The sequence below is a fragment of the Thalia democratica genome, chromosome 3, assembly GCF_965202585.1.
Source record: "Thalia democratica chromosome 3, ktThaDemo2.hap1.1, whole genome shotgun sequence".
In the NCBI taxonomy this organism is placed as follows: Eukaryota; Metazoa; Chordata; class Thaliacea; order Salpida; family Salpidae; genus Thalia; species Thalia democratica.
This window is the reverse complement of record NC_139167.1, coordinates 70,853,582-70,867,050: the sequence shown is the minus strand read 5'-3', so window position 1 is coordinate 70,867,050 and position 13,469 is coordinate 70,853,582.

Sequence of the window (13,469 nt, the reverse complement as noted above, 5' to 3'; positions counted from 1 at the left end):
TATCCTTAAATATGTAGCATATTAACATTATTTAATTAGCTCATCAAATACTCTGATTATTGTAATAAAAATTTAAAAGTTGGTGTAGGCTTTATAAAATCTAAAAAAAGCTTAATTAGGACTAAGTGAACAACTCCATACTATAATGTTCTTTCAAACTTTTAAACTTTTTGAAATTTATAAAAACATAAATTGTTAGTTTATGTAAGTCTAATTTAAGTTAACTGTTAGTGACAGTTTAAATTTAATTAAGCCAGTCAGTAGAATATAACATCATTATAATATATTATCAATTTAGTGTATTGAAATAAGTTTAATTTTGTTTTCAAAGTAATTTTTTTGGGTACAAAACTGAGACTATTTGGATGATTAATGATTTATTTAAGATCACAACTTTCATATACTGGGTTTTTTAAAGCTACAAGGCTTTTTGTGAAAATACAACTTTAGAAGTAAGAAATTTTTCTGTTGTACATTTTTAGTCAGCTATTAAAAGAACTTTTTGCCAGTAAATAATAATAAAAGCTCAGATGTTTTAACAAGGATAAAAAACAATAGGGTTATTTAGTCTTAAAGATGCATTTTACAATACACCATGTTGAAAAAGAAATTACTAGTAAAATTGCCTGTTTATATTTATCAACACTGTTAGCTGTAATTTCCTTAGTAGTTTTACAAAATAAGTCACATAACGATTCAGTAATAATAACAATCAGTATATTCAAAGTGAACATATATTTGCCTAACTAATATAAGATTTTTTAAAGCTTAATAGAAGCAAAATAATTACTTGATACCTTTACAGAGTCTGATCCAGATCCTCCCACACGCCGTCTTCGATAAAGATGTATACTTGAAATGACTTGAAGACTTTATTTATATTTTAATGTATATACACAACTGTGATACAGAATTTGTAATTTATACTTTTGGATTAACCAAGTTTCAAAAAATAAATAAGTAATGCCATTATTTAGTTTGCATCAAATTTGAAAACAGTTTTTTTATAAAGTTACAAATATTAGTTTACGATCACTAATTACTTATATTAAAAATCAATTTCTATAATTAGTACTGAACTGAAATCTTAAAACACCCATATATATGTAGACTTGACATTTTTAAATAATAAGTTTCAGAAAATACTAATTGATAAAAACTTAGTGGTGCTAAAGCAATGACAACAACTAACTTCCTTATTTAACTTCCTTATTGACTTTAAGAACATGCTAGCTAGCAAAAAATAAGCTAATAATAATTATCAGTTAAAACTAAACTATGTAATGTTTTATAAAAAAACTTTTCAACAAATTGTTAAAACTGTAAATTAGCCTGTATATATATTACTGGATAAACTACCCTAGATTTGAATTTTATAAAATGAGAAAGGGTAACCCTATTATCAAAAATAGCATAAAGTATAAACATGACTGTAAGTGTATATAAAGAAGCAATTGTTAAAATGAATAAGGAATATTTAGAATTAAAAGGAAGTTAGACTACTTCCTCGTATCAAGTACATACCAATCCTATTTATGCGCTCTTGTTGACTGGGCGTAATAACCCCCTTAGTATACTTGTATAAATAGTTTTAAAAAGATTTTAAACAAATCAAGTCATAACATATAAACGTCCTGGACAAGACGTTGAAAGGTATCCGTGGTGTATCACTATATAACCGAGAGTTTTTTAGTACACCAGGTCCTACGGTCAAATGTTTTTTTGTCGTTCAAACTATTATTATGTACAAAAGTTTACATAAAAAGATGAAAATATAACATTAGATAATACAAAACATACTTTTATAGTCTCAAAGACTTAATTTGCTCAAAAAAAAAACTACATACAGACCACAGAAAAGAAAAAAATTACATTGATCCCTCACTTTATTTTTAATAACTATTTATCAAAACTTTAAACAGGCAATACAAAATGAATTACAACTTTACATGATCAAAGTGCAAATATCAGTTCAATCACTAAAGACTTCTAGTAGATTTAAAAGAAGAAATGTATGGTAAATGGTTATTTTTTGATTAGAGACACTTTTATTTAGTTTTTTTGACCATATGTAAACTTTTGAGATTCTACAGGTAATGAAACTGGTTTAAAAAGTCATATGAAAAAAACTTTCTCAATTCTATTTGAATAAGCATTGAAAATGTTTCTATAATTAACGAAAAATCTTTGTATATGTTGTTTTTTGTTTTTGTAAAATAATTCAGACAGTTTTTCCATATGGTTTTTAAACCAGTTTTATTACCTGTAAACTACAATTTTCAAAACTGTACAATCTAAATTATTAAAAAGGCAGACTATCTTCAAACAGTTCATTTTATAGTTTCTTAACATATTTAATATAGGATCTTTGTATATAAATTAAAGTTCAAGACTTCTTGAGTATCACTTCCAGATAAGTACGCGTTTTTGAACTGTGTTCAAATGCAATTCATGATGTTATTAAGTGAAAGATGAATGCAATTTATCTAAATAGACTTATGAATATTTTTACAATATAACTAAGCTTGTAAAAGAATTTTAATTAGTTTTTGACAAATAAATTATTATCGTTAAATTAATTAAGCGTAAGTTTGTGCACACACAACAGGTAATGACATAATTGGAGTGCCATGTAACATTGAATATTGTCAACATACTTAATAACTTTAATTATAGATTTTGAATTTTAATCTGAATTTACTTAACAGCTTTTTTTACTAAAAAAAACAAGAATATTTTAGGTACTAGCCTACCACTATGACCCTTATGACGTCATAATGTTGTATCTTCTATTGCTAATAAACATTCAGTGTGCTTTTTTTATATTATGAGTTAAGTGACTTTAATTGGTAAGTTTTACAGAGCAAAGTATTACGTCTATGTCTGTATATTGTTACATTTAATTACTTTAAGTAGTATAATATGGTAATAATACCCTACTTTATGATAAGTAAGAATAAAAGAAGTTTAAGTTTTATTTTAACAAGTTTAAATAAATGATTAATATAGGAAAGTGTTATTTTAAGTAAAATTATATTTATATATACAAAGTGTGCAAGTTGTGCTTCTATATAATAGTTAACAGCCAAATTTTGAGCTTTTATATTTGTTTATTCTATGATACTTTGAGTTACCAATAAAATAGTACCAAACAAAATATTTTCTAAACGTAGTAATAAAAATAGCTTTTTACTTTACAAATATAGTTCAATTCAACTTAAAACTAACAACAAATAATTAAACTAATATGTCTGCTTGCACTCTCTGTTATCAACAGTGTACAACTAGTTCGTTTTAGTGCCAACTAGGCGTTTTTGTATGAGAAACATTCGAACTACGATTATTCGTTCAAACATGGATACAAGAAATTTTACAAGATAAAACCTTGTTCGAATAAGCAAACTTTGTGGAAACATCTTACATTTTTTAATTTTTTTTGATTCAAAAATAACTTATTAGTTTTTAGAAGATTTTTGCAGGATATTAGGCAGCTAAAGTTTATTCTATCTATGGAATAACTGTTATAGTTTTAAAATTTACTAACAGTTACTTAGAACACTTACTTAGAATAAAACTTACTAATAGTCCTGGACATAACAATAAACTATTCTAGTGTATGACTCGATAACCGAAAGGTTTTTTCGTGCACTAGGTCCTTGGACCAAACTTTTTGAGCGCTTTTTGTCGTTCAATAAAAAATATAGTAACAACGATTTTGTCCATTTTTTTCAATGCTAAAAAAAAATTAACCAATTATGATTAAAAAAAAAAAAAACAAATTTGTTTTAATCATAGCAAAAACTTTTTATCTAAATTTTAGTAAAACCTGTAGTGTAATAATTCATTTTATTAGCACTACAACCTATATTTTTTAATATACGTATTTTAGTATCTTTGAAGTATTTTTTATAAATGTTCTACCAGATATTTGCGTTAACAACCATAGACTATTTCAAAATTTACGAAGTCTGTTGGTTTGTTAAAAACTATGCTATTTAAAAAACTAACATTATTCTTTCTAACATCAGCTTTTTGACATCGAACACAAACTTTTAAAGATATGGCATTTAATATAAAATTTAATATTACAATCTGTAGTCGTAAGTTTCAAAACTGAGTTGTCGTACACAAAGTTTCTTTTTGGTTATATATAACAAAATCTAAAATATTTTTTTTAAATATGCCATTTCGATTAAAAGTATAATCAAGTTAAAAAAAAAATATTTTGTAACTGGTAGTAAATGACAGCTTTTAATATTAAACATGTTCTTTTTTTGCTTTATTTCATGATAAAACTTGACTCGTATACTTAGTACATTAGTCCTGGACAAGACATAGAACTGTATCCGTGATGTCTGGCTCGATTGCCAAAAGGTTCTTCGTGCACCAGGTCCTTGGATAAAAATTTTGAAAGTTTATTTTTGTCGTTCAATAAACGAGCCTATACATTTTTGCTTTCAAAAACAATTAATGGATTTTTTATTCAAGATATATTTAAATTACTTTTTACAACTCACTTAACAAGCACTATAACTTGTAGTTATTGGTTCACAGGAAGCAAAAGACTTTATATATACATGTTTATTTAGTTACTTAATTGTTTTGAGTTATAAAATTTAAGTATCTTCAAAAAGAGCTAGCTACGTCACATTCAATATTGTAAACATATTTCTATATATTTCTATTTCTAAAAACTATATAAATATCAGTAAAGTTTAAGTAAATTAACAGGTCAAAGCTGATAAATCTACAGAGAATTTTATTTTTGAAGAAGACAAAAAATCATTGTTCAGATAACGGTTCAAATATGCACGAAGGGACACTTTTGCACGAATGGTAATTTTTGCACGAGAGTAATTAAAAAATCAAAAAACATTATAACAAAAAACAAGAAAAAAAAGTTAATTACCGATCGTTGGTGAGGGTTATAGTAGCAGTGATAGTAAAAATAATGCTATATAAATTATAAAAATCGTTAATAAAACACTAGAAAAAAAAAACATTTAAAAATGGACTAGAAAAAATGTTATAAAAAAAAAGTTATCGACCGAAGGGGTAACAGTGATAGTAAAAACACAAAAATTAAAAATTACCATCAAAAATAAAAACAAAATTCAAAATAAAGTAATTAAAACTAATTTAAAAAATAGAAAAATAAAAAAAGAATTAACTACCGAGGGTAAGGGTTGGGTAACTACCGAGGGTAACAGTAAAAATAAAAAAAAAATATTTATATTAGTTAAAAAGTAAAATAAATTTATTAATTAAAATTAATAATAAATTATATAAAAAAAAATATTTGTATAAAAGTTTCTCTTCGTGCAGACTTTACTTGTGCCCGAAAAACTAAGCTTAGTTCAAAACTCATATACTACACAAAGGATTTATACAACAACTCAATATGAAAAACATTAGAACTAAATGTTTTTATGGACACAATAGTAAAAGTATATATAAAATTTTGGTTACCTCTTTGAAAATTTGACTGCTTCTAAATTGCAGAATTGATATCTTTTTCAGAAATTCATCGAAACTTCAAATGAGATGACGATTGTCACGTTACCGAATATTTCAGCACATTTACATTTCAATATTTCAGGCAATATGCTGGCTTTCTTATCATCAATTCTCACAATCTAACAATGCATAATTGCTTGTAAGTTTTTTGTTTCGGAAAGAAAAAAGTTTTTAGTTGTAAACTTTTTTTTGAAAATAGATATCGATTAGCAGATCCGGATTTGAAGTTTGTTGGTATCTAAAAAGTATTATAATTGTTTTTAATAAAAAAGTATAGAAATTTGACTAAAAGTTATTGTCTTGTTTAAATTTTACTAAAATTGCGTTAGATAATATTAGTGGTACGGTGAAGCAGAATCAGTATAATACTTATATTGCATTGTCAAACGTTTTTGTTTTGTAGAGTTTTTTTATTGACTAAAATTTGACAACTGTACGGTAAATTTACAAGTACTGCACATACCTCAGAGCCTTTATATTTCATTTCGTAACCAATTTAAGTCAGTTTTGCTAATCCGTTCATAGCGGTGTTGTCAATTGTATGAAAGTAATAAAAGACTGAATTTTGTATCTTATTCAATTTAACGAAACTAACTTAAATGTGTTGAGTAATTTACATATATCTTTTTTTAATTTTTTAATGTTTCTTATCTAGCCTCACTAACAGAAAACTTGTAGTTGATAATTTACTCTGTTAGATGACTTTTACAGTCATGTAAATGGGAAAATAAAAAAGCTTAAATTTTTTGTGGGTATATCTAATAATCACTAGGTGACACAAACTTACATATAGGCTCTAGAGCAAGATTTGTACTGAATTTTAATTATCCCCACTAGACCAGTAGAGTTTTGAATGTAGATTTTAAAAATTTATAGCTTTTTTAGTCAATCTCCGTATAGTTTGTTTAACTAGCAAGTTTAATTTTTAAACTCAAAGTACACACCATAACTACTCCAGTTACTTTTTGTTTTTTATTTAGTTACGAGTTTCTTACGATTTGGTCAAAACCACACACCATAAGTATAACAATCAGTTTTTAAGAAATAGTAAATTGCTAATAAAGTTTAACATCTGTTCTTTGACCAATTCCTCAACATAAAATGTAATACATTTATTTAAGTAGCCACTATATCTTTTATTTGATTTATAAATCACACAGCTTATCTCGTCATTACAGTGAACGTCTTATCAGTTTCTAACATATTAATTAATATATAAATGAATAATTATTTGATCCGTACATCGGTAAGCGACTACTTATAAGGAATTGGGGAATTTCTTGAAATCTTAATTTTTTTATAAAGTTCAAATTCAGATATTAGCCAGCAAAGTAAACACTTCTATCACGGGTTACAAGTTAAGAAGATTTTTGTAAATTCATACTGTTATCTTTTTTGAGTCAAAAGCGATACAAATTAAGCGAATTCAACACGTTTTTCAGCAAACTAGGACTTTGTTACTTTTATACGATTCAACTACTTTTCGCTAGCTTTGATGTACGTTATAATAAACAACTAGCATTTAAAAGCATTTAGTTTAGCAAAACAGAGTTATAAAAACTTTTAGCTTTATAAAACCTGAAGTACTTTAAAAATGTATAAGGTAATCGTATTACTTGTTTTACTTATCATAAGTACTAGAAAGTGTTTATTTATGACTTAAAAGTTAATTATTTTATTTAGTTTTAACCAGATTTTGCTGTGAAGAAACTTAAGGTGTACTTTCCTTGATAGAACATATGTTAAAGTTTAACATGTACCAATTTACATTTTCTTCATTCATGGTTTGTTTACCCTATTGTCAGAGACTTACCATTTAAGTAGTTGTCTTAGGTTAAAAAAAGTGCATGTAGAAATCTGAAAAAGTTATATGTTATTCAATGAAGTGATCAAAATGTAAAAAAGTTTAAATGTGCAGAAACATATCATCTGAAAACTGGTGTCGTTTCCTGAACTGAAACCAATCAAGTTCAATTGTTCTAGTCATCAAAATTTTTAAATTTTTGGCACGAAAAGTTTTTATTTATCCTACACAGAACAAGACAGTATAAATTTGCCAATGTACAATAGTTTACAACAGCTTTATCAAAATTAGAAGGTTTATATGTAATAAATATCTTTCTTTATTGTTTAATAAAAAAATTGTAACTGTTGTGGAACTATTTTAGACATTTAATAAGACATTTAAAAACCAAACCAATTTAAGTTTAGTAGTTTTTTGATATTACAGGTAAAATTTTAATTATGGTATTTAAATAAAACAAAATTTAAGCTTTTTGTAATTGTGTATTTTTACTTAATATTTTACTTAATTGAGTCAGTTTTTTAAATGGCTTTGTAAAACGGTTTTGACATTGAAAAATTATATTTTTTTTTTATCGGACTATAAATTAACTAAAAGGTAAACAATACTTAGAAAACAAGTTTTAATTTATTAGTAAGAAAGTAAAGTATATTTTTACTCGTCTAAAACATATTATAGTTTTTTTAGTTTCTAATTTAGCAAATATGTTGTGTTAAAAAAAAAATTGCTTAAATCTTTAATTCGAAAACCGAGAGGTCTTTTCGTGCACCCAGGTTCTTCGAACAAACTGATTTTAAGCATCATTTCGTTTTTTCATTATACTTACATAAAAACTAATGTTGCTTAAAAAACTATTTGAAAACATAAATGCCAGATAAAACATGATAAAATAGCCAAAAGTTACTCTAGCAAAAAAAAAAGTTTTTTCAGTTTTCAGAACTCTTATTTATAAAAATCAAGCAACTATGCTTAATATTATACTACTTTATGCGATTACACCAGTTAAGTCCTAGATATGACGATAAAAGGTATCCGTGGTGTGCGATTCGATAACCGAATGGTTCTTCGTGCATCAGGGCCTAGCCCCAATAGTTTTGGGCGTTTTTTGTGCCTTTTAAAGCTATAATAATAATAACAAGAAGAAAGCATATGGTAATTATCAAAAAGTTTTGAGTTTATTTTTTTTAATTAAAAATTTTTTTTTGTAGAAAAATACTAGCTTATGAAATTTATAAACAAAAACATATTTTTTTCATCTAAGGTTTACATTGAAACTTCTTTTTGTCCAAAGCTTTTACAGATGTATTTTAGAATATCTTAGGATAAGTCATGATTATAATAATCCCCTAAAAACTAAAGGCCAAATTGTCTCTTTTGAATTTATTGGTGTATTTATGTAAAATAAGTTGTGTGGGTAGCTTGTTTCGAGATTTATACTGAATAATAAACCAATTTAAGAAAGAAAATAAATGGACGTATCACATGCTGAAAAATTCAACCTACAGACCAAGCTGTTTAATCAAATACTGATTAAGTTACCTTTTTTTACTAAAATGTTTTATACATAATGTTACCAAACTATTTCTTACCTTCAATTTTTTACTAGAGAAATATTTTGATTCAGATAAATTTTTGTATGTCTGTTTTAAATTATTGTTAACTTAACTAAAGCAGAAAAAGTCAAACTAATTTTTAAGTGAAAGTTTTTATGAATCTATATAAATTGTATGTTTTACTTATAAATCAGTTTAACTCTGTCAAATTAACTTTTAAAAGTAATATTAAAATAAATTAGTTTTTAATTCTTAAAATTAAACTGATTTTTTGTTTCACCTAAATAATTAAAAATGCTATTCACTCATGCTGTTTTGTATTTTTTATAACTTAAATCAATATAAAATTCAAAGTTATCTTAAATGCTGGTTATGGTTAATTTTAGGTGAGCACCAATATCAAGCTTAAATTATAATGAGTTTGATGTCTTATAAAATCATAATTTTAGGCTAAAAATTTATCTTTTACAAATACATGAATAAAATTAAACCTATATATCATATACTTAAATGTTTAATTGCTTTTATTTTATAATATAAAGTGCTTATACCAATACAATAATTTATATTGGTTATGATATTGTAAAATAAAATTGATTGAATACTTTAGTTTATAATATATTAATTTAGTTCTTTCTATGTAGTTATATAGCTTGTTTATAACAAAGTATCATTTTTTTAGCCTAAATTTATGGTAAAATAAGACATAGAATGTATTATATTTTCAGTTTGATATTGGTGCTCACCTAAAGTTAACCATAACCTAATTTTTTCTTGCAAAAGCTGGATAGAATTTACTTTAAGGATCAAATAAATACATATTGTCATTTGTATGTTTTCTTCATTTTTTAGTATAATAGCTATGTTTTAATTTCAATTGATACACTTCACATCTTCATTTACTCATTCAGTCAATCTAATCAATATCACTTTTAAACCCTTCAGGGAACTCAGTCAGATTTTACTGATTACATATTTTACAATCAGTTTTTTGCTTTAAATGGCGGAAAACAGGTTTTCTAAAACTTATAGTCTAACAATTTAGACAAAAAAGGTAAAATCTGGAGTTTTTTAGAAAAAATATTTTAAAGCCTTCAATTTTATATGTGAAATAGTGAAATTTTGATTAGATATTCAAATCTGTCATGTATAATTTTTTGTATCATTTAGTATTTTGTTCATTGTAAAACACTTTTAAAGTATCCTTACCGTACGTATTTAATATTTTTATACTTTTAAAGACAGTTTTTAAACTTGAATTGTTTTTTACATAAAATATGTATATTAAAAAAATTCTGCAAATTTTGAAAATACAAAAAACTGTAATTTAAAAAAAAAGGAATCAAACTCTTCCCTTTTCAAATTACAAACATGGTAAATTTCTAATTATTAAATATTATTTTAATATATAACTTTAAAAACATAATAAAGGAGCTAAAAGTTGAAAATAGAATATTTGTTTACTTAAAATATTCTTGCTAATGAAAAATATTAGTTAGCTTACTAACTTACCACACCCTGTATATTTAGATGTTCAAAAATAACAGCTTCTAAAAATGATTAGGCAAAGACTATTTAAATGTTTAATTCTGAATTACATGATTGTCACTTAGTCAGAAAGGTTAGAAGTATTTTTTCTGTAAAATGATCACAATTTTTTAACATGAAGTTATAAATTTAAACTGCAATTGAAAATTTAGACAAAAAAGAAATTGAACTCGATACTTACTGACAGGATTTCCATACACTCAGGCTACTCAGGAATAGACTTTTTATTTGAGGACATTGTTTTCAACCAAAATTTCATTTTTGTCAAGTTTACTGCACAGAAATTATAAAAAGTTGTTTACATAATATTGGAGACCTTTGTATAATACTTTCTCAACTCAATCCATCCATTAAGTGCATAGGTGGCTAAATCACTTTTTTTCACAATTTAGTCTTATTTTAAAGAAGTTCAACTAAGCTACAAATTTAACGATCACACTGTTTTAACTAGTTAATATTATTATAAAAGTTTTAACTAAACTACAAGATGCTAAGATTCAAATTATTTTTTGAGACATAGCAGTTCAAAGTTATCAATAGGTTCTTTATGTGAGGCGCAAACTAAAACCGCAAAAAAAGACTATTTTACTATAAATCTATCTTCTCCCTTATTTTTTGAGATTAATACCTCAAACTTTCAGGAAATGTTCCCTGGAATACTTGAAAAATTCTGTCAGAAAGATAAATTTTTTTTTGTTATTTTGACCGGCTATATATCAAAAAATTTTTTGAATTTTTAAAGTATGTAAAAAGCAACTTGTAGTTTAGTTAAAACTTATAATAAAATTAAATAGTTAAAAAAGTGTTTTACCCCCTATGCCCTTAATTACAACATCAATACAATAAAAAAGTTATAATTTGTAAAAATGACCACAGTTTTCTTTTGTATCCACCTGAAATTTAAATATTAGTGCATATAGCCTCTATTAAAATTTATAAACTTTCAGACTTAGTGTACAGTAAAGAAATGTTTTTGTAAATATATGATATTTAATTTTTAGATTGATTTTAAGTATAAATTGTATAATAATATTGTTAAAATAGAATGTCTACAAATTTTCAAACCTATATGTGCAGTACCTTTGTCAAAGGTATTAATCTTAATCAGAACTGTCCTATGATAAGAACTCTTATCTACTTGGATAACTATTTGTTTAAGAAAAAAAAATGCATATATCAGGATTGTTTAAATAATTTTCCTAAGTCTCAAGCATGTTTTTTAACTTGAAATTTTTTCCTTTTCTTTAAAATTATGTTTTTATCAACTTGTTTTTAATATTGTAGGTTAACAAAGGTGTGATTAAGGTCATAGATGCAAATGGGGTAGATCATTTTTTTCCCAACTTTATCCTATCAATTTTGTATAGTTTTATCTAAAATAAAAGTTTCTTTTTATTCATTAAAAATTCAAAACAATTTAGAGGTATAGTTGGTTAAAGTCAGAAAGTACAATAAGTTTTTTATGGGACGAAAAAACTAAAGCAGCAAATAAATAGAAATCACTTAAGTTCTATCTCCTACATTTTTTGAGTTGAATACCTAAGATTTTCAGGAAATATTCCTTATAATATTTTGAAAAATTTGTAGTGATAAGATTTTTAATAACAAAAAAAAAAGAATTTTTTTTGACAAAACAGAAAAAAAAACAGTTAGTTTTTTGTCATTAAGTTATAATTTTTAATTTTTGATAACTTTGTCACAACAAATTTTTCAACTATTGCAAAAAATTTTCCTGAAAATTTGATGTAAACTCAAAAAACAAAGGAAACTTTAGTGATTTATATTTATTTGCTAGAATAAAACAAGGTGGGACCCCTATTAAGTTAGATTTTATGTTTCTTTGAAAATTTTAGATATAAATAACTAAAATATAAACATGGTATTAAGCCCTAATTATGTCAAAAACTGAATTATTAATACAGGGTTGCCACACAGAGGGAATTCAGGGAAACTCAGGGAACTTTTAAGTTAAAGAAAATCTCAGGGAATTTTGATTTTTTCTTTTTAATTCAGGGAAACTCAAGGCAGTTTTGGTTTTTTCTAAAAATTTCAGGAAAATTTTAAGATTTTTTAAAAAATCTCAGGGAAATTTTTTTCTAGATCTAGAATGAGATTTAGTTAATCCAGTTTCAATATTTAGTTCTAAAAAGTTAATTTTAATTATTTTTAAGTGCGTATTTAGAATTTTTTAGCCTTGTGGCTAGTTCTTCAATATTCTTGAAATTAATATTGTAATTTATTAATAATTAATAAAATTTTAAGGATTAGAAAAAAATTCAGTGAAACTCAGTGAAGTTTAAGGTTACTCCTCAAGGAAGTTTCTGGTCACTCAGGGAAGATTTTTTGATTTAAAGAGTGGCAACCCTGTTAATAAAACTAAGCTGTTAAAAAATATTGAAGTTTGTAGTATTATATATCTCAAGCCATGTTATAACTTTTAACATTTTTATTATGAAGTGTTTTAAATTGTTTTATTTTGCATTTAATACCAAAAGTTTGTATTTCTAATTAAACATCCTAATAGGAACCAAAAAATATATATCAACTATGTAAATAAGTAAATTACTACATGGTTGTTAAAAACATGCAATTTAAAAATTTAGGCAAAAAAAAATTAAAAAAACTTAGAATTTTAATAATTTTTATGTGTAATTAACAAAATTTTGATTAAATATGAAAACTATCATATAGACAAAAAACTATTTTGTATAAATTAATAAAATATTTATTGTAAAACACACTTAAAGTTGCCTTATGGTATTTTTTCAATACTATTATACTATTTAATACTATTATTATAAATGTTCTTAAATATACTATTAAAGGCAGTTTTTTTTCAATTTAAGTTTAGTTTTATACAAGGTTGCCACTTTACCTGGAAAAATCTGAAATTTGCCAGTTTAGGCAAAAAAAACCTGCAATTTAAAAATTTTTCACATCTTCAATAGTAAAATTTCAATTTGACTCAAAAAATCTATCATGAAAAAAAAAAGTTTGTCATTATCAAAAATTTTTTTATTAAAAAACATATTTAAGTAGCTATATAG